At 43.2% G+C, this 24,783-nt stretch overlaps 3 pseudogenes; all 3 read left to right on the top strand.

Moving 5' to 3' along the window:
* The first annotated feature begins 8,680 nt into the window (after nt 1-8,680).
* On the top strand, nt 8,681-9,901 carry N4bp1-ps3 (Nedd4 binding protein 1, pseudogene 3; annotated as a pseudogene).
* A 6,053-nt stretch (nt 9,902-15,954) lies between these two features.
* Nucleotides 15,955-17,175, top strand: N4bp1-ps4 (Nedd4 binding protein 1, pseudogene 4; annotated as a pseudogene).
* Nucleotides 17,176-23,255: 6,080 nt separating this feature from the next.
* Nucleotides 23,256-24,476, top strand: N4bp1-ps5 (Nedd4 binding protein 1, pseudogene 5; annotated as a pseudogene).
* Nucleotides 24,477-24,783: the final 307 nt, after the last annotated feature.

Below are 24,783 nucleotides of genomic sequence, written 5' to 3' on the forward strand. Positions count from 1 at the left end.
GCATGAACACAGAGGATTCAATACCTGACTAAAGAGGTACTCTACACCCCAATGTTTATTGCTGCTCTCTTCACTATAGCATCAAATTACACTCCAACTATTTATATATCATCATATGGTAAAATTAAGTTTGATATGAACACAAAATTGAATAGTACTCAGCTCTAAAGAAGAATTAAGTTCTAAAATATGCAGAAAATGCAGAGAAATGGAAGGACCAACACTAAGAGAGATCAGCCAATGTCATAAAGAAAGAAAAATGCAGATTCTCTTTCATAGGTGGAATCTCCCCAAACATGTAAATGACTAGTCATGTAGATACAGTCTAATCAGTAGAAACGAGGACAAAAGGAATAAATACTAAGGGATCAGGAAAGACAGAATGGTATTGATTGACATAAGTTGTGAAAGAGAATCTTCATCCAGTGATTCTTCTCATTCAATTCTGTCATGGGATTTTCAGGTTGGGTGGTAGAAAAGTGCACTAGGTCAAATTCCCTACTGAGAGTACAGAATCAGTTATGAATCTGCACACAGCAGAATGTCTGTTCTTAATGTGTAGAAATTTATGAAGATGTCTTGTCTTTGAGACTGCTTGAGTTTGGTATTTGGATTTATCAGCACTTTTCTTTTTTTTTTTTTTTTGGTTCTTTTTTTTGGAGCTGGGGACCGAACCCAGGGCCTTGCGCTTCCTAGGCAAGCGCTCTACCACTGAGCTAAATCCCCAACCCCAGCACTTTTCTTATAGTAAAGGATACAATATTTTATTTTTGGGAATATGATTACATCTCTCTCTTCCTTTTTTTTACTCCTTCTTAACTTTACAGTATTACCCTCACAACCCCCCCACACACAAATAATTCCAGCAATTCTTAATATTAAAAATAGTTTCTTAAGAATAAGCCCCAATTTATACAACCTTCACCTTTCCGCACTGTACTAGAAATATGGTTTCAATCGAACACCACCCAAATTGTTCATTCAAATCCACAATTAGCTGTGACCTGAAGGCCTCCCCTATAAAATGTTTTTATTGGATATTTTTAGTTTACATTTCAAGTTGAATACTGTTACACAGTTTCTTGTCCATAAACACACTATCCCATCCCTACATACCCTTCCTCTATGAGGGTATTTCCTCACCCATGGTTAGCTTTTAACAGTAATTTGATAGTTATGAATTGTAATATAATTGTCTGATATACACTATATTTAATATGGGACTTCAATAGAGTCCTGAACCACAGGGTGAGAGCCAATGATTTAATGGATTGACAGAAGAAAATTTGGCAGCAGATATTAGTCATTTTAACCTCATTAAAATTTCACTATGTGATTCTAAAAGGTCTTCAACAGAAGGGATTTCTGTCTGCACAGGAGATTTGGTCAGACACTCCCTTATGACCCTCAGGCAAGAATGGTCACACAGGAGATCAAGAACCAGTGATCCTGTTTGGCATTTCTGGCCTGATAACTGTGGACATTACTAGAAATGTTGTTCTGGGTCCGTGATCACCAAATGCTCAGTCAACACATTATCTCCTGTCCTGATAACTTGTTTAATTGACTTATGGCTCACACCTGACTTTTGAGGTCAATCAGGTCTCAGACTCTTAGCCTTAATTCCTCCCCTAACAATTGCTGTCATCAGAAACCTCACAAGAATCACCTTAACAACGAGTTGGATTTAGCCAACTGTTCTCGGGATGCTCTCCAGCACGGTATTGTGGGAAAGAGGGGAGAGACCTGGTAACAGTGCATCCAAACAGGAAGCAGAGACAGATAAATGTGGTGCTCAGCTTCATTTTTCTTTTTAATTTGTGACTGAACTCTACAACATTAGATGATGCCACTCCCATTACAGTAAGTTCACATTCCTGCTCAGGCACAGGTTTTAAGAAACAGTCACGTGTGAGTTTGCATAGCAATTCTAAATCCCATCAACCAATTTAGCCATCACACTGAACTTAAACACCAAAAGTAGACCAGTGGATGTTGTGATTGGCATTGGGAGGAGGTGTAAAGTTTTGCCAAAACTAAATGTCAATTAGGCAGGCTCTAATCACCTAACAGAGAGGCCTCTTGGAATTCAGGAGACTTAGTTTATGGATTGAGTTAAAGTTTGAAAGTTTGTAAGTTTGAATGCTACATTCTAAAAAGTGCAACTTGCTCTCACCTGTGGGTATTCCATTCCCTGACTTTCAAGGGTCTTGAGATACCAACTACTTGGAAATATTTTATGGCTTTCATCACTGCCTTGCATCTTTCCTTCACCTTCACTGAAAACACCTAGTATTCTACTCTGGGTCTTAAGAAAAATTAAGGGGGCTGGGGTTCATGGAGCACACCTTGAATACCAGCATCCTGAGACAGACAGGCAGGCAGAGCTGTGATAGTTGTAGACCTAGCTGGTCTGAAGATTTCATGGATGGGCAAATCTACACAGAGACACTGCATCAAAACCCAAAACAATCAAACCATTGCAACAACAAAAGAAAAATTTATATAATGTTTAACATTGTCACCTTGGTTCGCTTTAGACCCCTCAAGGAAACATGCCTGACAGAGTTGTGTGAAGAGCCATTGGACAGATGCTATACTTGGAATAATGAGGTGGTCTTTCATAGAATAAGATCATCGCCCCATAAGCTGGGGTAATAAGAGAATAAGAAAGAGGGGGAAAACTGATTATGACCCTTGGCTTTTCTCTTCTCCCTGCTTATGAACACATGCTGACCAGTTGCCTTACTCTTGCCGCTTTGTTATCCTTACAGTGATGAACAGTATTCCCTTGAAATGTGAGTCAAGGAAAACCTTTTACATGTAAACTGATTCCTTAAATATATTTCATCACAGCAAGTATTATTGCCCATACTAGGGATGAGGCAGATTAATTAGAGTTTCTTAAGAGTAGGTAAAGGAAAGTTACTTTCTCTTGGGCATAGAATATGGTCTGGTTTGGACCTCTGACGCTGGGGTAGCCCTGTTATTGCAATCTGTATCAAAGTTAAGAACATTCCTTTACATTATCCCTCTATCTTACCAGTTAATTAAACTGGACCCGTCAATCACTTTACCAAGAATACCATGCCTAAAGAGAGCTGGTTTACCTGAGGATTCTCAAAGAGGGGAGGTGTCATTAACCCCTTAATGAGATGATGTTCTTACACTCCCCTACCCCTACCAATTGCTTAGTTCTCTGCACTGCCAAATCAGTCTGTTCCCTGAGTCTAACTCAAAGTAGTAAATTTTCCCCACCAAATCCTGTGTAAATTCTCAATGTGCTTGCTGAGATTCTCTGTACTTTTTGCCTTTGTCGCGTCCAACCTCGACCAGCAAGGAAGACACGACCAGAGGAGACCTTCTTCAAGCAGTTTATTCAGGAACCTTGATACAATCTTCTACTACCCCGAGGAACACCCTACATCAGCTTAAGTACCCAACGTCAAACAACCCCAATGTGCCACGTGGGGCATGCAGATAGGCTGTCACTATGCAGAAGCTACCAGGCCAGGCAGGCATAGCCAAATAAGGACTTGTTTACTACAAGGAGCGCTCACCCTTGGGAGGGTGGAAGGCAGAAACCAGTGCCATCTTTGAGGCTCGGCACATCTCAGCTCACTACAGTTCGCCCTTTTTGTTTAAGTAATCGACAAGTCAAAGGCACCTCTGAGCGTGGGGAGCCCCCCTGTCTTAGGATCATCCCTTCATTAAACCTGTCTTAGGACACCTTGTCACCCACAAGGTTCCATGCCTTAGGTAAAGGGAATTTGCCCGTCACTGGGCAGGTTCACTCACACATACTCAGGGGCGAGGTGCAACTAGGTCTTCTGAATGACCTTAAGCCAGGCTTGAGGGGATTGTCCTGCCTCAATGGCTGCAAATGCCTGTACCACCATAGCCACGTGCCACCTCTGGACAAACCTCATTCTACAGAGACACCACAGGCTCACTAGGGAGACCAGCAGCAAGAGTATAGCTAGGGCTCCCATACCCGCCCACTCCCTCAGATGATTCATAGCAGCAGCAATCCAAGATGACAATCCCGTAGCCAGTCCAGCATCCGCACGTGTGGAGTTCACGGTCACGATGGCTACATGTAGCTGATCCATTAAGAAGTCAAATTCTCCAGTCCAATCACCCAGAAGATACCTTGACAACTGTTTAGACAGATTAGCTGCACGTGTAAATTTTTCATACTGAATTCTGGTCACACATAGGCCAGAGTATCTCCATTGGCAACCTAGCTGTGCAAGCTGCCACAGGGTGTCAATTTGCTTTTGTACCAGGTCAATTCTTTGATTGACCACCATCAGGCCACCTTTATTCAATGTATGGACTGCCTGCATGGAAGGACTCATAGCTATGGCAGCAGTTATTGCTCCTACTGCGGCAAGGGATATAGCTGTTATTATAGCAGCAGTGATGCCGAAATCCCCTTTTTGTCTAAATAGAGTTATAGCATGGGGGGCATCCAGAGGAACTGGAATCCATCTGGGCATGCGAGCCATATCCTTGCCAGCATCTGTTGTCACCTGAGTTTTGAACTTAGCCACTCTGCCTGTTGGGAGACAAAATCTCAGGGTTGTTTGTATTTGCATTTACTTGAGTACTGAGGATGTTTAACCTTTTTTTAATTGCTTCGGGGCCATTCAGTATTCCCCACTTAAGGTTCTTTCTTAATTTCCCAATTTTTATTTGGCTTATTCTGCTATCTGCATTCTAACTTTTTGAGATCTTTGTAGAGTGTAGATATTAGCCTTCTATTGGATGGAGGGTTGGTAAGATCTTTCTTTCCCCATTCAGTTTGTCTCTGTTTTGTCCTATTTATAGGTCAAAATTACTTACAAGATCTTTCCACATTTATGTGGTCCCATTTGTTTCTTTGTTCTTTTTGTCAGTTTGTTATTTATGTTTTCATTTTTTATCGTTTGGGATTTTCTTTTTTTTTTTTTTTTGATTTGGTATTTGTTTGAATTTTTCTTTTCCTTTTTGATCCTAGAGCATAAACCATTTGCCTTCTGCTCAAGTGACTTTTTTTACCCTTTGCCTCTCAGTTCCAGGATCTGACCCACATTCTCTTCTTTTAGTTTCAGTGTATCTGGTTTTACACGGTGGTCTTTGATCTACTTAGTGTTGAGCTTTGTACAAGGAGATGAGAATGTATCATTTTTCCATTCCTCCACAAGGGGATCTCCACTGGAAAGAGCACCATTTCTTGAAAATTAGGTCTTTTTTCTATTGTTGATTTTAGCTCGTTTGTCAAGGTCAAATGACCTTAGGTGTGTGAGTTCATTCCCGGGTCTTCAATTCTATTCCCTTGATTCTCCTGCCTTTCCTTGTACTGGGCACTCTTTATCTCTATTGCTCTGCAATAGAGCTTGAGGTCCTGGGGGATGGTCCTGCCTTTTTATTTTGAAGCAGCAATACATTTCTTACACACCGTAGTGGAATTATCCTTCAGTGAGACTAAACTTTCCAATGATATGGATGCATGGGTTCTTTAAAACTACAAGCATACCAACCAAACGCGAATGTTTTACATTCGTGAAGATGCAAAGGAATAGAAGGAAAATATTCTTGTAAATTTATAATAATTGGATAGGGTGTGGTGCTGAGATCTCCTATTATTAATCTGTGGTTTTCTCTAAAAATTCAAGCTCGAGTAATGTTTTTTTACGGTTCTGAGTGTGCTAGTGTTTGGAGCAGGAATGTTCACAATCAAGATATAATTTTGGTGGGTTTATCTTTGATGGGTATAATATCTCCCTCACCATGTCTTTTGACTCAACGTGGTAGAAATTCTATTTTCCTCGACATTAAAATGTCTGCTCCAGCTTTTTGGATGTGTCAGATTGCTTGGAATTTTAAATTCAGGGCTTTATTCCAAAGCTGCAACTGCCTTTGTTGCTGAGGTATGTTTCTTGTGTGTAGCAGATTGAAGAATTTCTTTTGCATCCATTGTATTATCTTTTGCCTGTTAGGTTGGAGTTGAGTCCTTCGATGTTGAAAGATGTTAATAACTAATGATGGTTAATTTCGGTAATTTAGATAACTGTTGTGGTGGTGATGGTTTTGGTTGTGGCAGCAGTGTGTGTGTGGGAGTGGGAGGTTGTGCCTGTGTTTGTGTGTTTGTTTTCCACTTTTCTTTTTGCTGCTGTGAAATTATCTACCCCATTTTCTTGAATATAGTCATCCTCCTCCAGTTGCAGGTTTCTTTCTAATATCTTTGTAGGGCTGTGTGTGGAAGTCAAAGTTTATATTAGAATTGGTCATGGGAATCTACTTTCCTTCCTTAATCGAGAATGAAAGTTTTGCTGGGTATATTAGTGTAAGTTAGCAGTTGTATTGTATAATGTCTGTAAAACACATGCCCAGCAATTTCTGTGTTTCAGGGCCTCTGTTGAGAAATCAGGTGTAATTCTAATTGATCATGAGTGAGAACAAACAGACACAAATAACTTATGTGGTATCTATTCACCTGTAATGGATATTACCTGTAAAATACAAGATAAAGTGAACAGGATACAAAAAACCTCCAAAGCCGCACAACACAGAGAAAAGTTGGAGAAGTATTGAACCCTTCTCAGAAGGAGAAATAAAATAGAGGTTGAGGGTAGATGGACAGAGGGTTCTGAGTTGGTCATCAGGTAAGGCAGGGTATGGGATCATGGAGATAGAGAGACATGTATTGGTAATGGGAAATCTCTGGGCCTGGGAGCCTACTGGAACAAGTGGGAAGACACAAGGCGATCTGTGGGCAAGCACAGATGAGACTCCTGACAATGGGGGATTTGATGCTGAAATGGCCCCTCCCTGTAACATGACATTATGATCAAATATTCTTCTTCTCTGCCTCCTCCTTTTCTTCGTCCTCCTTGTCCTCATTCTCCTTCTTGTGCTTCTCCTCCTCCTCATTCTTCTTCCTCTTCCTGCATTCACTAGGTCATTTGGACTTCTCCCTGCCTACCTCCACATCTAATCAACCAGTCCCTACAAAACACTCTTGGGAAAAGTGTGTCTTCTCTCATGAACATACCTCCACAATGCTTTCTTCCAAGCAGCCAGGCTCTTCTCTCTGTACACAAACAATTCAGGCATATCCTCTTCATCACATCTTTCTGTGATTTATCACACAGTCTACTTTTCAAATATACCTTCCCTTTCAAACACTGGTCACTCCTTCTAACCCAGCTGTATAAAAAGAGCACAGCTATAGTCCATGCAGAGGGTTTAAAAACGTGTGCTATGATGGAGAAACACCTTAACTACAAACAGTCCTTTTTGGTAAACACACCATTTTGGGGGTTAACATTACTACCACATATTCTGAGGCACTGCTGTGCAGTGGTAGCCAGGGCTCTGTGTGCCTGGGGCTGGTCTGTACCATGTGGGCTGAGGTCAAGTGTGTGGGCATATTCATTCACTGTCATCTGCGGCAGGGGAGAACTCAAATAAAACTCTTTCTTTTTCCTCTAGTATTTAGATGTCTAGCATTGATTTGATGGGATTGTATTTGATTTCTGTGTGTGTTGGGCATAAAGCCTCTTTGCCCAACAAAGCATGCAACAAGTCAGGATAAACAAATGACTGCCAACCCCTGTGCCCCAATTGAGGAGGTAAATTGATCCAGCAAAGTGGCTGCCCTGATGCCATCTAGGGAATTGCAAGGTCAGTGTGATCCTTCTGGACACACCCTTCATACAAGCGTTTAAGCCCAAACAAGCTAATCCTACTGGAATGCAGACAAACTGTTCAATCAGAGTACAGAGGGTGTATCAGAGATTGGATACACCCACCTCTCCTATATAAGCACAGCAAAGGAAGGGAGAGTTTTTTTCCATTAGAAGAGTTGCCTTCAGTTGGGAGTGCATTAGCTGAGCTCCACTGTGAGTGTGTACATAGCCCATTCAACAAAGAGGCTAAGAAGAAGTCAGAAGATCAGAACAATAGACAGAATTATTTTGAGCAAAGCCCTGTGAAAGTTGGAGAGGCCGGGTTGAATCAGTCATCTTGGACAGGTGTTGGAATTGAACCAGTCTACCAGAATTCAGGAAGAACAGGAACTTATTCAAAATTAAGCCGGTGAGACTACAATTTCTTCTGGCAATTAAAAGGTACATCTGGTTTATATGGGCGGTTTACATCGGGGGGCAAACCCAAAGTGATTATCCACCAAGACAGCCCACAGGTCCTCTGAGAGAAAGCTCCAGAAGAGAAATTCACCAAGGTTGTCTCCAGAGGAAGAATCATTTCCTCAAGTTCTGCAGGGGACCCAGAGACATTCTGCAACTCTTGAACCACTGGAGACTCAAGGCCATAGCAAGGCACAGATCAGAGGACTCTGACAAGGTAAGCGTTACCAAGTCAACAGAAAAGACACTTTTCCTTGTATAGGCAGACTTTGACTGCATTACCAATGGAAAATTCCAGTGCTGATCCCTCACACACAAGTGTAAAGATTGGAGACTACCAGAAGATAGTTGAGAAAGCCTTGACTTTGCTGATTGCATGTTTGATTTCGGGCATAACCGTCTACCAATTTACAGTTGCAATCTTCATATATTTCCTCTTAGAAGAACTGAAAAATAGACATCTACAACTAGAAATTCTCTCAAAAAAGGTTGCAAAGCTAGCTGGGCAACAACAAGAAATAGGTGTGCTAGGGGCAAAACTAGCCATGATATTACAAAGGCTTGAAAGACCAACGGCAGAGGAAGCAAGAGATCAGGAAGTGCTTAATTGTGAACCTGTGGTGCCTGATAAAATCGAGGCTGAAGACAGACAGCCCATTGAACATAAAGCACCACCTCTTACGGACCTTACTGAGGCAGGTTCACCATCTGCACTATCTTTCCCAGCGGCCCGGGAACAGAGGCCTGAAAATGGTTTGCAAGAGCAAACAGGAATTTCAGGTCCGAATAATAGGAAGCCGGACTGTGCAGAGCCTACTCGCTCTTGCAGCTCTCCTCACCTCAAGACAAAGGCTCCCCAAACGGACCTAGCGCTGCTGCCCCATCACTTAACTTCACATACTGATGCAAGATTGGCCTGACCCTGCGATCACATCTATTCCTCCATTACCCGGGATCAAAGATTTCAAGATATTCTGAAAATACCATACCAGCTGGACTTAAGAAATGAACCAGCGAGAGAAGATCTGAAGCATATTGTTATAGATGGCAGTAATGTTGCAATGGCCCATGGTCTGAACAAGTTCTTTAGTTGCCGTGGCATAGCCATTGCAGTTGAGTATTTTTGGAAGCTCGGCCACAGAAACATCACTGTGTTTGTCCCACACTGGAGAACCAGTCGGCATCCTGATGCCACAGAACAGCACTTCTTAAGCCAGCTCCGGGAGCTTGGGCTATTAGCTTTCACTATTTCCAAGAAGAACCTTGGACAGAGTATTGCTTCTCATGACGACAGGTTCCTGCTCCACTTAGCAGAAAAGACTGGTGGCATCATTGTAATCAATGACAACTTGAGAGAGTTTGTGACCGAGTCCGTGTCCTGGAGAGAAATTGTCGCAAGAAGGCTGCTTCAGTACAGTTTTGTGGGGGACATATTTATGGTTCCTGATGACCCTCTGGGAAGACATGGATCTCGGCTTGAAGAATTTCTTCAAAGGGAGGCTTTTCTTCTACACACGCCTCCAAAACTCGATGCCCAGCCAGATGTGCGCACATTTGGCCATACCATCCAGAGCCACAATACCCAGGGAGCCCAAGCAAGCCCTGGTGCTCCACCCAGGACCAGGACTCTGCAGACAAAAGCGCTCTGAATGGTCTTCCTGGACGCTGAGCAAAACCTGATGTTCGACCAGATTCTGGCGGCTCATCCCTACTTGAGAGACCTGAGTGCCCTCTCTGTCCTGGTGATTTACTGCAAGCTGGTCTGAGGGCCCAGGGACAACGGGAGACCTAGGTGGGAGGTTGGAACTGCCAACTGCGGGAAGTGCCATAATGTGAAGAAAACCAGTGTTATGTTCATTTTGATAAAAAACAAAGGGAAGGGGATATGTGCTGTATACAACGTGAGATGCTCAATACAGGAAAGGGGAAATGAGTACTCCCCAAAAGAGACTGAAGAATGCTACTCACTGAAGTAGAATCTTAAGGGATTTGGAATGTCCTTTGGCTGGACTCTGGGCTTCACAGAGAGGTGAAGGAAAGGTACAGCTGAAGCAAACATGGGAGGGAGAATGTTCAGGGAAAGCCAGCAACAAAAGAGAGGAGTGATGTTGATGAAAGAATCCATGTAAATGAAATGCATGGACTCATCTGTCTTCCTTGCATTGCTTGGTTGAGCTACCTTTTCCTGAACTCCACAGAGAACGGTCCAACAAAACCTCCTTCTGGGAGTGGGCTTGCAGCTTCTGTGGGCTTGATCTGATTGTCAGAGTGATGTCATCTGACAGATGTGCTGAGGCTATACCTGTTGGGCACAGGTGATAAATGGAGGGATACAAATAGAATTTGAGGGTCTCCTGTCTTCTTCAGAGAGAAGTACAGCTGAGAACCTCTCCTGGTCTTCCTCCTGCTGAGGCATGCATAACCTGAGGTCTGGCTGTCACTGCTGGTTTTTGACACAGCTGCTGGTACTTGACTGCTATCCTGACTCTACCAAATTGGACTGCTGCTGTATCCCTGAAGTGTTTGCTAGCGAACTGAGCTGCCACTTTCTGGACAAACTAGGTGTGGCTGCTCCAAGGAAACAACTGTTGGTCTACCTACAGAGAGCAGACTCGCATGGCGGCATTCTGTGAGGCCCAACCAGCAGCTTATGAGTTCATCTGGAGATACTTTCACACAACCATTGGACAGAAGCCAGAGAGAAATGTGGTTGTGCTAAGGAAAAGCTGGAGTATCTGAGAAGCATGGAGCCCCTCGGGAAGACCAAAAAACTCAACTAACCTGGATCCTCAAGATCTCAGAGAACAAGCAAACAACCAGACAGCATATATCTTCTGAGAGGAGTTCTCCAAAACATATACTCAAGAGGACTGCCTTTTCAGGTCCCATAGAATAGACGCAACTAAGCCGAGGGAGACTTGAGGCCTCAGGGAGTGGGGAGGTCTGGTGGGTGGGGAGAGGTATTGGGGAACAGCTCTTTGGACACTGGGAGGTGGGAGGTGTTCTGGGATGAGTGTGGAATGGCATGGGGATGATGACTGGACTGTAAATGTAAGACTAAAGTATAATAAAAGGAAAAATTGAACCTTTCTAAATTGGTCCATGTTCACATTATCCTTTCTTGTTCCCTTTCTCTGATGTGTGGTGGGCCATAAGGGAGGATTAAGAGATTAAGAAACACTGTGAAGAAGCTTTTTAGGTTATCTCACTCATGATGATATTTTCCTAGTCCTAACAGTTTGCCTACTAATTTCATAAAGTCCTTCTTTTAGATAGTTGAGTAGTACTCCCTTGAGTAAACGTACCACATTCTCTCCATACATTCCTCTGTTGAAAGAACAGAGGTTCTGGGTACTTTCTAGCTTCTGGCTAGTATGAATAAGGCTGCTATGAGCATAGTGGTGGAAGTGTCTTTGTTCTAGGTTGGAGCAAGCTTTGGGAATGCGCCCAGGAAGGGTATTGCTGGGTCCTAAGGGAACACATTTCTGAGGAACTTCCAGACTGATTTCCAGAGTGCTTCTACCAGCTTGCGGTCCCACCAAGATTGGAGGACGGTTCCTTTGTCTCCACATCCTTGCCAGCATCTGTTGTCACCTGAGTTTTGAACTTAGCCACTCTGCCTGTTGGGAGACGAAATCTCAGGGTGGTTTGTATTTGCATTTACTTGATTACTGAGGATGTTTAACCTTTTTTTAATTGCTTCGGGGCCATTCAGTATTCCCCACTTAAGGTTCTTTCTTAAATTTCCCAATTTTTATTTGGCTTATTCTGCTATCTGCATTCTAACTTATTGAGATCTTTGTAGAGTGTAGATATTAGCCTTCTATTGGATGGAGGGTTGGTAAGATCTTTCTTTCCCAGTTCACTTGGTCTCTGTTTTGTCCTATTTACACGGCCATATTACTTACAGGATCTTTCCACATTCATGTGGTACCATTTTTTGCTTTGTTCTTTTTGTCCGTTGGTTATTTTTGTTTTCTTTTTTTTTTTTTTTTTTTTTTTTGGTTCTTTTTTTCGGAGCTGGGGACCGAACCCAGGACCTTGCGCTTCCTAGGTAAGCGCTCTACCACTGAGCTAAATCCCCAGCCCTGTTTTCATTTTTTATTGTTTGGGATTTTCTTTCTTTTTTGATTTGGTATTTGTTTGAATTTTTCTTTTCCTTTTTGATCTTAGAGCATAAACCATTTGCCTTCTGCTCAAGTGACTTTCTTTCCCCTTTGCCTCTCAGTTCCAGGATCTGACCCACATTCTCTTCTTTTAGTTTCAGTGTATCTGGTTTTACATGGTGGTCTTTGATCTACTTGGAGTTGAGCTTTGTACAAGGTGCTGAGAATGTATCAATTTCCATTCCTCCACAAGGGGATCTCCACTGGAAAGAGCACCATTTCTTGAAAATTAGGTCTTTTTTCTATCGGGTGATTTTAGCTCCTTTGTCAAGGTCAAGTGACCTTAGGTGTGTGGGTTCATTCCCGGATCTTCAATTCTGTTCCCTTGATCCTCTCGCCTTTCCTTGTACTGGGCACTCTTTATCTCTATTGCACTGCAATAGAGCTTGAGGTCATGGGGGATAGTTTCTACCTTCTTATTTTGAAGCAGCAACACATTTCTTATACACTGTAGTGGAATTACCCTTCAGTGAGACTAAACTTTCCAATGATATGGATGCATGGGTTCTTTAAAACTACAAGCATACCAACCAAACGCGAATGTTTTACATTCGTGAAGATGCAAAGGAATAGAAGGAAAATATTCTTGTAAATTTATAATAATTTGGTAGGGTGTGGTCCTGAGATCTCCTACTATTAATGTGTGGTTTTCCCTAAAAATTCAAGCTCGAATAATGTTTCTTTTATGGTTCTGAGTGTGCTAGTGTTTGCAGCAGGAATGTTCACAATCAAGATATAATTTTGGTGCGTTTATCTTTGATGGGTATAATATCTCCCTCACCATGTCTTTTGACTCAACGTGGTAGAAATTCTATTTTCCTCGACATTAAAATGTCTGCTCCAGCTTTTTGGATGTGTCAGATTGCTTGGAATTTTAAATTCAGGGCTTTATTCCAAAGCTGCAACTGCCTTTGTTGCTGAGGTATGTTTCTTGTGTGTAGCAGATTGAAGAATTTCTTTTGCATCCATTGTATTATCTTTTGCCTGTTAGGTTGGAGTTGAGTCCTTCGATGTTGAAAGATGTTAATATCTAATAATGGTTAATTTTGGTAATTTAGATAACTGTTGTGGTGCTGATGATTTTGGTGGTGGCAGCAGTGTGTGTGTGGGAGTGGGAGGTGGGGCCTGTGTTTGTGTGTTTGTTTTCCACTTTTCTTTTTGCTGCTGTGAAATTATCTACCCCATTTTCTTGAATATAGTCATCCTCCTCCAGTTGCAGGTTTCTTTCTAATATCTTTGTAGGGCTGTGTGTGGGAGTCAAAGTTTATATTAGAATCGGTCATGGAAATCTAGTTTCCTTCCTTAGTCGAGAATGAAAGTTTTTCTGGGTATATTAGTGTAAGTTAGCAGTTGTATTGTATAATATCTATAAAACACCTGCCCAGCAACTTCTGTGTTTCAGGGTCTCTGTTGAGAAATCAGGTGTAATTCTCATTGATCATGAGTGAGATCAAACAGACACAAATAACTTATGTGGTATCTATTCACCTGTAAGGGATATTACCTGTAAAATACAAGATAAAGTAAACAGGATCCAAAGAACCTCCAAAGCCCCAAAACACAGAGAAAAGTTGGAGAAGTATTGAACCCTTCTCAGAAGGAGAAATAAAATAGAGGTTGATGGTACATGGACAGAGGTTTCCTAGTTGGTCATCAGGTAAGGCAGGGTATGGGATCATGGAGATAGAGAGACATGTATTGGTAATGGGACATCTCTGGGCCTGAGAGCTTACTGGAACAAGTGGGAAGACACAAGGCGATCTGTGGGCAAGCACAGATGAGACTCCTAACAATGGGGGATTTGATCCTGAAGTGGCCCCTCCCTGTATCATGACATTATGATCAAAAATGCTTCTTCTTCTGCCTCACCTTTTCTTTGTCCTCCTTGTCTTCCTTCTCCTTCTTGTCCTCCTCCACCTCCTTCTCCTCATTTTTCTTCCTCTTCCTCCATTCACTAACTCATTTGGACTTCTCCCTGCCTAGCTTTACTTCTAAACAACCAGTCCCTACAAAACCCTCTTGGCAAAAGTGTGTCTTATCTCATTTACATTCCTCCAAAGTGCTTTCTCCACATCTTTCTGTGATTTATCACACAGTCTACTTTTCAAATATACCTTCCCTTTCAAACACTGGTCACTCTTTCTAACCCAGCTGTATAAAAAGAGCACATCTATAGTCCATGCAGAGGGTTTAAAGGCGTGTGCTATGAAGGAGAAACACTTCAACTACAAACAGTCCTTTTTGGTAAACACACCATTTTGGGGGTTCACATTACTACCACATATCCTGAGACACTGCTGTGCAGTGGTAGCCAGGGCGCTGTGTGCCTTGGGCTGGTCTGTATCATATGGGCTGAGATCAAGTGTGTGGGAATATTCATTCACTGTCGACTGTGGCAGGGTAGAACTCAAATACAATCTTTCTTTTTCCTCTTGTATTTCGATGTCTAGCATTGATTTGATGGGATTGTATTTGATTTCTGTGTGTGTTGGGCATAAAGCCTCTTTGCCCAACAAAGCATGCAACAAGTCAAGATAAACAAATGACTGCCAACCCCTCTGCCCCAATTGTAGAGGTAAATTGATCCAGGAAAGTGCCTGCTCTAATCACATCAAGGGAATTGCAAGGTCAGTGTGATCCTTCTAGACACCCTTCATACACGCCTTTAATCCCAATAAAGCTAATCCTACTAGAAGGCAGACAAATTGTTCAATCAGAGTACAGAGGGTGTGTCAGAGATTGGATACACCCACCTCTGCTATATAAGCACAGCAAAAGAAGGGAGACTTTTTGTCCATTAGCAGAGTTGCCTGCAGTTGGTAGTGCATTAGCTGAGCTCATTGGAGTGCACTGAGCTCCATTGTGAGTGTGTACATAGACCATTCAACGCAGAGGATAAGAAGAAGTCAGAAGATCAGAACAATAGACAGAATTATTTGGAGCAAAGCCCTGTGAAGGTTGGAGAGGCCGGGTTGAATCAGTCATCTTGGACAGGTGTTGGAATTGAACCAGTCTACCAGAATTCAGGAAGAACAGGAACTTATTCAAAATTAAGCCGGTGAGACTACAATTTCTTCTGGCAATTAAAAGGTACATCTGGTTTATATGGGCGGTTTACATCGGGGGGCAAACCCAAAGTGATTATCCACCAAGACAGCCCACAGGTCCTCTGAGAGAAAGCTCCAGAAGAGAAATTCACCAAGGTTGTCTCCAGAGGAAGAATCATTTCCTCAAGTTCTGCAGGGGACCCAGAGACATTCTGCAACTCTTGAACCACTGGAGACTCAAGGCCATAGCAAGGCACAGATCAGAGGACTCTGACAAGGTAAGCGTTACCAAGTCAACAGAAAAGACACTTTTCCTTGTATAGGCAGACTTTGACTGCATTACCAATGGAAAATTCCAGTGCTGATCCCTCACACACAAGTGTAAAGATTGGAGACTACCAGAAGATAGTTGAGAAAGCCTTGACTTTGCTGATTGCATGTTTGATTTCGGGCATAACCGTCTACCAATTTACAGTTGCAATCTTCATATATTTCCTCTTAGAAGAACTGAAAAATAGACATCTACAACTAGAAATTCTCTCAAAAAAGGTTGCAAAGCTAGCTGGGCAACAACAAGAAATAGGTGTGCTAGGGGCAAAACTAGCCATGATATTACAAAGGCTTGAAAGACCAACGGCAGAGGAAGCAAGAGATCAGGAAGTGCTTAATTGTGAACCTGTGGTGCCTGATAAAATCGAGGCTGAAGACAGACAGCCCATTGAACATAAAGCACCACCTCTTACGGACCTTACTGAGGCAGGTTCACCATCTGCACTATCTTTCCCAGCGGCCCGGGAACAGAGGCCTGAAAATGGTTTGCAAGAGCAAACAGGAATTTCAGGTCCGAATAATAGGAAGCCGGACTGTGCAGAGCCTACTCGCTCTTGCAGCTCTCCTCACCTCAAGACAAAGGCTCCCCAAACGGACCTAGCGCTGCTGCCCCATCACTTAACTTCACATACTGATGCAAGATTGGCCTGACCCTGCGATCACATCTATTCCTCCATTACCCGGGATCAAAGATTTCAAGATATTCTGAAAATACCATACCAGCTGGACTTAAGAAATGAACCAGCGAGAGAAGATCTGAAGCATATTGTTATAGATGGCAGTAATGTTGCAATGGCCCATGGTCTGAACAAGTTCTTTAGTTGCCGTGGCATAGCCATTGCAGTTGAGTATTTTTGGAAGCTCGGCCACAGAAACATCACTGTGTTTGTCCCACACTGGAGAACCAGTCGGCATCCTGATGCCACAGAACAGCACTTCTTAAGCCAGCTCCGGGAGCTTGGGCTATTAGCTTTCACTATTTCCAAGAAGAACCTTGGACAGAGTATTGCTTCTCATGACGACAGGTTCCTGCTCCACTTAGCAGAAAAGACTGGTGGCATCATTGTAATCAATGACAACTTGAGAGAGTTTGTGACCGAGTCCGTGTCCTGGAGAGAAATTGTCGCAAGAAGGCTGCTTCAGTACAGTTTTGTGGGGGACATATTTATGGTTCCTGATGACCCTCTGGGAAGACATGGATCTCGGCTTGAAGAATTTCTTCAAAGGGAGGCTTTTCTTCTACACACGCCTCCAAAACTCGATGCCCAGCCAGATGTGCGCACATTTGGCCATACCATCCAGAGCCACAATACCCAGGGAGCCCAAGCAAGCCCTGGTGCTCCACCCAGGACCAGGACTCTGCAGACAAAAGCGCTCTGAATGGTCTTCCTGGACGCTGAGCAAAACCTGATGTTCGACCAGATTCTGGCGGCTCATCCCTACTTGAGAGACCTGAGTGCCCTCTCTGTCCTGGTGATTTACTGCAAGCTGGTCTGAGGGCCCAGGGACAACGGGAGACCTAGGTGGGAGGTTGGAACTGCCAACTGCGGGAAGTGCCATAATGTGAAGAAAACCAGTGTTATGTTCATTTTGATAAAAAACAAAGGGAAGGGGATATGTGCTGTATACAACGTGAGATGCTCAATACAGGAAAGGGGAAATGAGTACTCCCCAAAAGAGACTGAAGAATGCTACTCACTGAAGTAGAATCTTAAGGGATTTGGAATGTCCTTTGGCTGGACTCTGGGCTTCACAGAGAGGTGAAGGAAAGGTACAGCTGAAGCAAACATGGGAGGGAGAATGTTCAGGGAAAGCCAGCAACAAAAGAGAGGAGTGATGTTGATGAAAGAATCCATGTAAATGAAATGCATGGACTCATCTGTCTTCCTTGCATTGCTTGGTTGAGCTACCTTTTCCTGAACTCCACAGAGAACGGTCCAACAAAACCTCCTTCTGGGAGTGGGCTTGCAGCTTCTGTGGGCTTGATCTGATTGTCAGAGTGATGTCATCTGACAGATGTGCTGAGGCTATACCTGTTGGGCACAGGTGATAAATGGAGGGATACAAATAGAATTTGAGGGTCTCCTGTCTTCTTCAGAGAGAAGTACAGCTGAGAACCTCTCCTGGTCTTCCTCCTGCTGAGGCATGCATAACCTGAGGTCTGGCTGTCACTGCTGGTTTTTGACACAGCTGCTGGTACTTGACTGCTATCCTGACTCTACCAAATTGGACTGCTGCTGTATCCCTGAAGTGTTTGCTAGCGAACTGAGCTGCCACTTTCTGGACAAACTAGGTGTGGCTGCTCCAAGGAAACAACTGTTGGTCTACCTACAGAGAGCAGACTCGCATGGCGGCATTCTGTGAGGCCCAACCAGCAGCTTATGAGTTCATCTGGAGATACTTTCACACAACCATTGGACAGAAGCCAGAGAGAAATGTGGTTGTGCTAAGGAAAAGCTGGAGTATCTGAGAAGCATGGAGCCCCTCGGGAAGACCAAAAAACTCAACTAACCTGGATCCTCAAGATCTCAGAGAACAAGCAAACAACCAGACAGCATATATCTTCTGAGAGGAGTTCTCCAAAACATATACTCAAGAGGACTGCCTTTTCAGGTCCCATAGAATAGACGCAACTAAGCCGAGGGAGACTTGAGGCCTCAGGGAGTGGGGAGGTCTGGTGGGTGGGGAGAGGTATTGGGGAACAGCTCTTTGGACACTGGGAGGTGGGAGGTGTTCTGGGATGAGTGTGGAATGGCATGGGGATGATGACTGGACTGTAAATGTAAGACTAAAGTATAATAAAAGGAAAAATTGAACCTTTCTAAATTGGTCCATGTTCACATTATCCTTTCTTGTTCCCTTTCTCTGATGTGTGGTGGGCCATAAGGGAGGATTAAGAGATTAAGAAACACTGTGAAGAAGCTTTTTAGGTTATCTCACTCATGATGATATTTTCCTAGTCCTAACAGTTTGCCTACTAATTTCATAAAGTCCTTCTTTTAGATAGTTGAGTAGTACTCCCTTGAGTAAACGTACCACATTCTCTCCATACATTCCTCTGTTGAAAGAACAGAGGTTCTGGGTACTTTCTAGCTTCTGGCTAGTATGAATAAGGCTGCTATGAGCATAGTGGTGGAAGTGTCTTTGTTCTAGGTTGGAGCAAGCTTTGGGAATGCGCCCAGGAAGGGTATTGCTGGGTCCTAAGGGAACACATTTCTGAGGAACTTCCAGACTGATTTCCAGAGTGCTTCTACCAGCTTGCGGTCCCACCAAGATTGGAGGACGGTTCCTTTGTCTCCACATCCTTGCCAGCATCTGTTGTCACCTGAGTTTTGAACTTAGCCACTCTGCCTGTTGGGAGACGAAATCTCAGGGTGGTTTGTATTTGCATTTACTTGATTACTGAGGATGTTTAACCTTTTTTTAATTGCTTCGGGGCCATTCAGTATTCCCCACTTAAGGTTCTTTCTTAAATTTCCCAATTTTTATTTGGCTTATTCTGCTATCTGCATTCTAACTTTTTGAGATCTTTGTAGAGTGTAGATATTAGCCTTCTATTGGATGGAGGGTTGGTAAGATCTTTCTTTCCCAGTTCACTTGGTCTCTGTTTTGTCCTATTTACACGGCCATATTACTTACAGGATCTTTCCACATTCATGTGGTACCATTTTTTGCTTTGTTCTTTTTGTCCGTTGGTTATTTTTGTTTTCTTTTTTTTTTTTTTTTTGGTTCTTTTTTTCGGAGCTGGGGACCGAACCCAGGACCTTGCGCTTCCTAGGTAAGCGCTCTACCACTGAGCTAAATCCCCAGCCCTGTTTTCATTTTTTATTGTTTGGGATTTTCTTTCTTTTTTGATTTGGTATTTGTTTGAATTTTTCTTTTCCTTTTTGATCTTAGAGCATAAACCATTTGCCTTCTGCTCAAGTGACTTTCTTTCCCCTTTGCCTCTCAGTTCCAGGATCTGACCCACATTCTCTTCTTTTAGTTTCAGTGTATCTGGTTTTACATGGTGGTCTTTGATCTACTTGGAGTTGAGCTTTGTACAAGGTGCTGAGAATGTATCAATTTCCATTCCTCCACAAGGGGATCTCCACTGGAAAGAGCACCATTTCTTGAAAATTAGGTCTTTTTTCTATCGGGTGATTTTAGCTCCTTTGTCAAGGTCAAGTGACCTTAGGTGTGTGGGTTCATTCCCGGATCTTCAATTCTGTTCCCTTGATCCTCTCGCCTTTCCTTGTACTGGGCACTCTTTATCTCTATTGCACTGCAATAGAGCTTGAGGTCATGGGGGATAGTTTCTACCTTCTTATTTTGAAGCAGCAACACATTTCTTATACACTGTAGTGGAATTACCCTTCAGTGAGACTAAACTTTCCAATGATATGGATGCATGGGTTCTTTAAAACTACAAGCATACCAACCAAACGCGAATGTTTTACATTCGTGAAGATGCAAAGGAATAGAAGGAAAATATTCTTGTAAATTTATAATAATTTGGTAGGGTGTGGTCCTGAGATCTCCTACTATTAATGTGTGGTTTTCCCTAAAAATTCAAGCTCGAATAATGTTTCTTTTATGGTTCTGAGTGTGCTAGTGTTTGCAGCAGGAATGTTCACAATCAAGATATAATTTTGGTGCGTTTATCTTTGATGGGTATAATATCTCCCTCACCATGTCTTTTGACTCAACGTGGTAGAAATTCTATTTTCCTCGACATTAAAATGTCTGCTCCAGCTTTTTGGATGTGTCAGATTGCTTGGAATTTTAAATTCAGGGCTTTATTCCAAAGCTGCAACTGCCTTTGTTGCTGAGGTATGTTTCTTGTGTGTAGCAGATTGAAGAATTTCTTTTGCATCCATTGTATTATCTTTTGCCTGTTAGGTTGGAGTTGAGTCCTTCGATGTTGAAAGATGTTAATATCTAATAATGGTTAATTTTGGTAATTTAGATAACTGTTGTGGTGCTGATGATTTTGGTGGTGGCAGCAGTGTGTGTGTGGGAGTGGGAGGTGGGGCCTGTGTTTGTGTGTTTGTTTTCCACTTTTCTTTTTGCTGCTGTGAAATTATCTACCCCATTTTCTTGAATATAGTCATCCTCCTCCAGTTGCAGGTTTCTTTCTAATATCTTTGTAGGGCTGTGTGTGGAAGTCAAAGTTTATATTAGAATTGGTCATGGGAATCTACTTTCCTTCCTTAATCGAGAATGAAAGTTTTGCTGGGTATATTAGTGTAAGTTAGCAGTTGTATTGTATAATGTCTGTAAAACACATGCCCAGCAATTTCTGTGTTTCAGGGCCTCTGTTGAGAAATCAGGTGTAATTCTAATTGATCATGAGTGAGAACAAACAGACACAAATAACTTATGTGGTATCTATTCACCTGTAATGGATATTACCTGTAAAATACAAGATAAAGTGAACAGGATACAAAAAACCTCCAAAGCCGCACAACACAGAGAAAAGTTGGAGAAGTATTGAACCCTTCTCAGAAGGAGAAATAAAATAGAGGTTGAGGGTAGATGGACAGAGGGTTCTGAGTTGGTCATCAGGTAAGGCAGGGTATGGGATCATGGAGATAGAGAGACATGTATTGGTAATGGGAAATCTCTGGGCCTGGGAGCCTACTGGAACAAGTGGGAAGACACAAGGCGATCTGTGGGCAAGCACAGATGAGACTCCTGACAATGGGGGATTTGATGCTGAAATGGCCCCTCCCTGTAACATGACATTATGATCAAATATTCTTCTTCTCTGCCTCCTCCTTTTCTTCGTCCTCCTTGTCCTCATTCTCCTTCTTGTGCTTCTCCTCCTCCTCATTCTTCTTCCTCTTCCTGCATTCACTAGGTCATTTGGACTTCTCCCTGCCTACCTCCACATCTAATCAACCAGTCCCTACAAAACACTCTTGGGAAAAGTGTGTCTTCTCTCATGAACATACCTCCACAATGCTTTCTTCCAAGCAGCCAGGCTCTTCTCTCTGTACACAAACAATTCAGGCATATCCTCTTCATCACATCTTTCTGTGATTTATCACACAGTCTACTTTTCAAATATACCTTCCCTTTCAAACACTGGTCACTCCTTCTAACCCAGCTGTATAAAAAGAGCACAGCTATAGTCCATGCAGAGGGTTTAAAAACGTGTGCTATGATGGAGAAACACCTTAACTACAAACAGTCCTTTTTGGTAAACACACCATTTTGGGGGTTAACATTACTACCACATATTCTGAGGCACTGCTGTGCAGTGGTAGCCAGGGCTCTGTGTGCCTGGGGCTGGTCTGTACCATGTGGGCTGAGGTCAAGTGTGTGGGCATATTCATTCACTGTCATCTGCGGCAGGGGAGAACTCAAATAAAACTCTTTCTTTTTCCTCTAGTATTTAGATGTCTAGCATTGATTTGATGGGATTGTATTTGATTTCTGTGTGTGTTGGGCATAAAGCCTCTTTGCCCAACAAAGCATGCAACAAGTCAGGATAAACAAATGACTGCCAACCCCTGTGCCCCAATTGAGGAGGTAAATTGATCCAGCAAAGTGGCTGCCCTGATGCCATCTAGGGAATTGCAAGGTCAGTGTGATCCTTCTGGACACACCCTTCATACAAGCGTTTAAGCCCAAACAAGCTAATCCTACTGGAATGCAGACAAACTGTTCAATCAGAGTACAGAGGGTGTATCAGAGATTGGATACACCCACCTCTCCTATATAAGCACAGCAAAGGAAGGGAGAGTTTTTTTCCATTAGAAGAGTTGCCTTCAGTTGGGAGTGCATTAGCTGAGCTCCACTGTGAGTGTGTACATAGCCCATTCAACAAAGAGGCTAAGAAGAAGTCAGAAGATCAGAACAATAGACAGAATTATTTTGAGCAAAGCCCTGTGAAAGTTGGAGAGGCCGGGTTGAATCAGTCATCTTGGACAGGTGTTGGAATTGAACCAGTCTACCAGAATTCAGGAAGAACAGGAACTTATTCAAAATTAAGCCGGTGAGACTACAATTTCTTCTGGCAATTAAAAGGTACATCTGGTTTATATGGGCGGTTTACATCGGGGGGCAAACCCAAAGTGATTATCCACCAAGACAGCCCACAGGTCCTCTGAGAGAAAGCTCCAGAAGAGAAATTCACCAAGGTTGTCTCCAGAGGAAGAATCATTTCCTCAAGTTCTGCAGGGGACCCAGAGACATTCTGCAACTCTTGAACCACTGGAGACTCAAGGCCATAGCAAGGCACAGATCAGAGGACTCTGACAAGGTAAGCGTTACCAAGTCAACAGAAAAGACACTTTTCCTTGTATAGGCAGACTTTGACTGCATTACCAATGGAAAATTCCAGTGCTGATCCCTCACACACAAGTGTAAAGATTGGAGACTACCAGAAGATAGTTGAGAAAGCCTTGACTTTGCTGATTGCATGTTTGATTTCGGGCATAACCGTCTACCAATTTACAGTTGCAATCTTCATATATTTCCTCTTAGAAGAACTGAAAAATAGACATCTACAACTAGAAATTCTCTCAAAAAAGGTTGCAAAGCTAGCTGGGCAACAACAAGAAATAGGTGTGCTAGGGGCAAAACTAGCCATGATATTACAAAGGCTTGAAAGACCAACGGCAGAGGAAGCAAGAGATCAGGAAGTGCTTAATTGTGAACCTGTGGTGCCTGATAAAATCGAGGCTGAAGACAGACAGCCCATTGAACATAAAGCACCACCTCTTACGGACCTTACTGAGGCAGGTTCACCATCTGCACTATCTTTCCCAGCGGCCCGGGAACAGAGGCCTGAAAATGGTTTGCAAGAGCAAACAGGAATTTCAGGTCCGAATAATAGGAAGCCGGACTGTGCAGAGCCTACTCGCTCTTGCAGCTCTCCTCACCTCAAGACAAAGGCTCCCCAAACGGACCTAGCGCTGCTGCCCCATCACTTAACTTCACATACTGATGCAAGATTGGCCTGACCCTGCGATCACATCTATTCCTCCATTACCCGGGATCAAAGATTTCAAGATATTCTGAAAATACCATACCAGCTGGACTTAAGAAATGAACCAGCGAGAGAAGATCTGAAGCATATTGTTATAGATGGCAGTAATGTTGCAATGGCCCATGGTCTGAACAAGTTCTTTAGTTGCCGTGGCATAGCCATTGCAGTTGAGTATTTTTGGAAGCTCGGCCACAGAAACATCACTGTGTTTGTCCCACACTGGAGAACCAGTCGGCATCCTGATGCCACAGAACAGCACTTCTTAAGCCAGCTCCGGGAGCTTGGGCTATTAGCTTTCACTATTTCCAAGAAGAACCTTGGACAGAGTATTGCTTCTCATGACGACAGGTTCCTGCTCCACTTAGCAGAAAAGACTGGTGGCATCATTGTAATCAATGACAACTTGAGAGAGTTTGTGACCGAGTCCGTGTCCTGGAGAGAAATTGTCGCAAGAAGGCTGCTTCAGTACAGTTTTGTGGGGGACATATTTATGGTTCCTGATGACCCTCTGGGAAGACATGGATCTCGGCTTGAAGAATTTCTTCAAAGGGAGGCTTTTCTTCTACACACGCCTCCAAAACTCGATGCCCAGCCAGATGTGCGCACATTTGGCCATACCATCCAGAGCCACAATACCCAGGGAGCCCAAGCAAGCCCTGGTGCTCCACCCAGGACCAGGACTCTGCAGACAAAAGCGCTCTGAATGGTCTTCCTGGACGCTGAGCAAAACCTGATGTTCGACCAGATTCTGGCGGCTCATCCCTACTTGAGAGACCTGAGTGCCCTCTCTGTCCTGGTGATTTACTGCAAGCTGGTCTGAGGGCCCAGGGACAACGGGAGACCTAGGTGGGAGGTTGGAACTGCCAACTGCGGGAAGTGCCATAATGTGAAGAAAACCAGTGTTATGTTCATTTTGATAAAAAACAAAGGGAAGGGGATATGTGCTGTATACAACGTGAGATGCTCAATACAGGAAAGGGGAAATGAGTACTCCCCAAAAGAGACTGAAGAATGCTACTCACTGAAGTAGAATCTTAAGGGATTTGGAATGTCCTTTGGCTGGACTCTGGGCTTCACAGAGAGGTGAAGGAAAGGTACAGCTGAAGCAAACATGGGAGGGAGAATGT

The sequence above is a fragment of the Rattus norvegicus genome, chromosome 14 (genome assembly GCF_036323735.1).
Source record: "Rattus norvegicus strain BN/NHsdMcwi chromosome 14, GRCr8, whole genome shotgun sequence".
In the NCBI taxonomy this organism is placed as follows: Eukaryota; Metazoa; Chordata; class Mammalia; order Rodentia; family Muridae; genus Rattus; species Rattus norvegicus.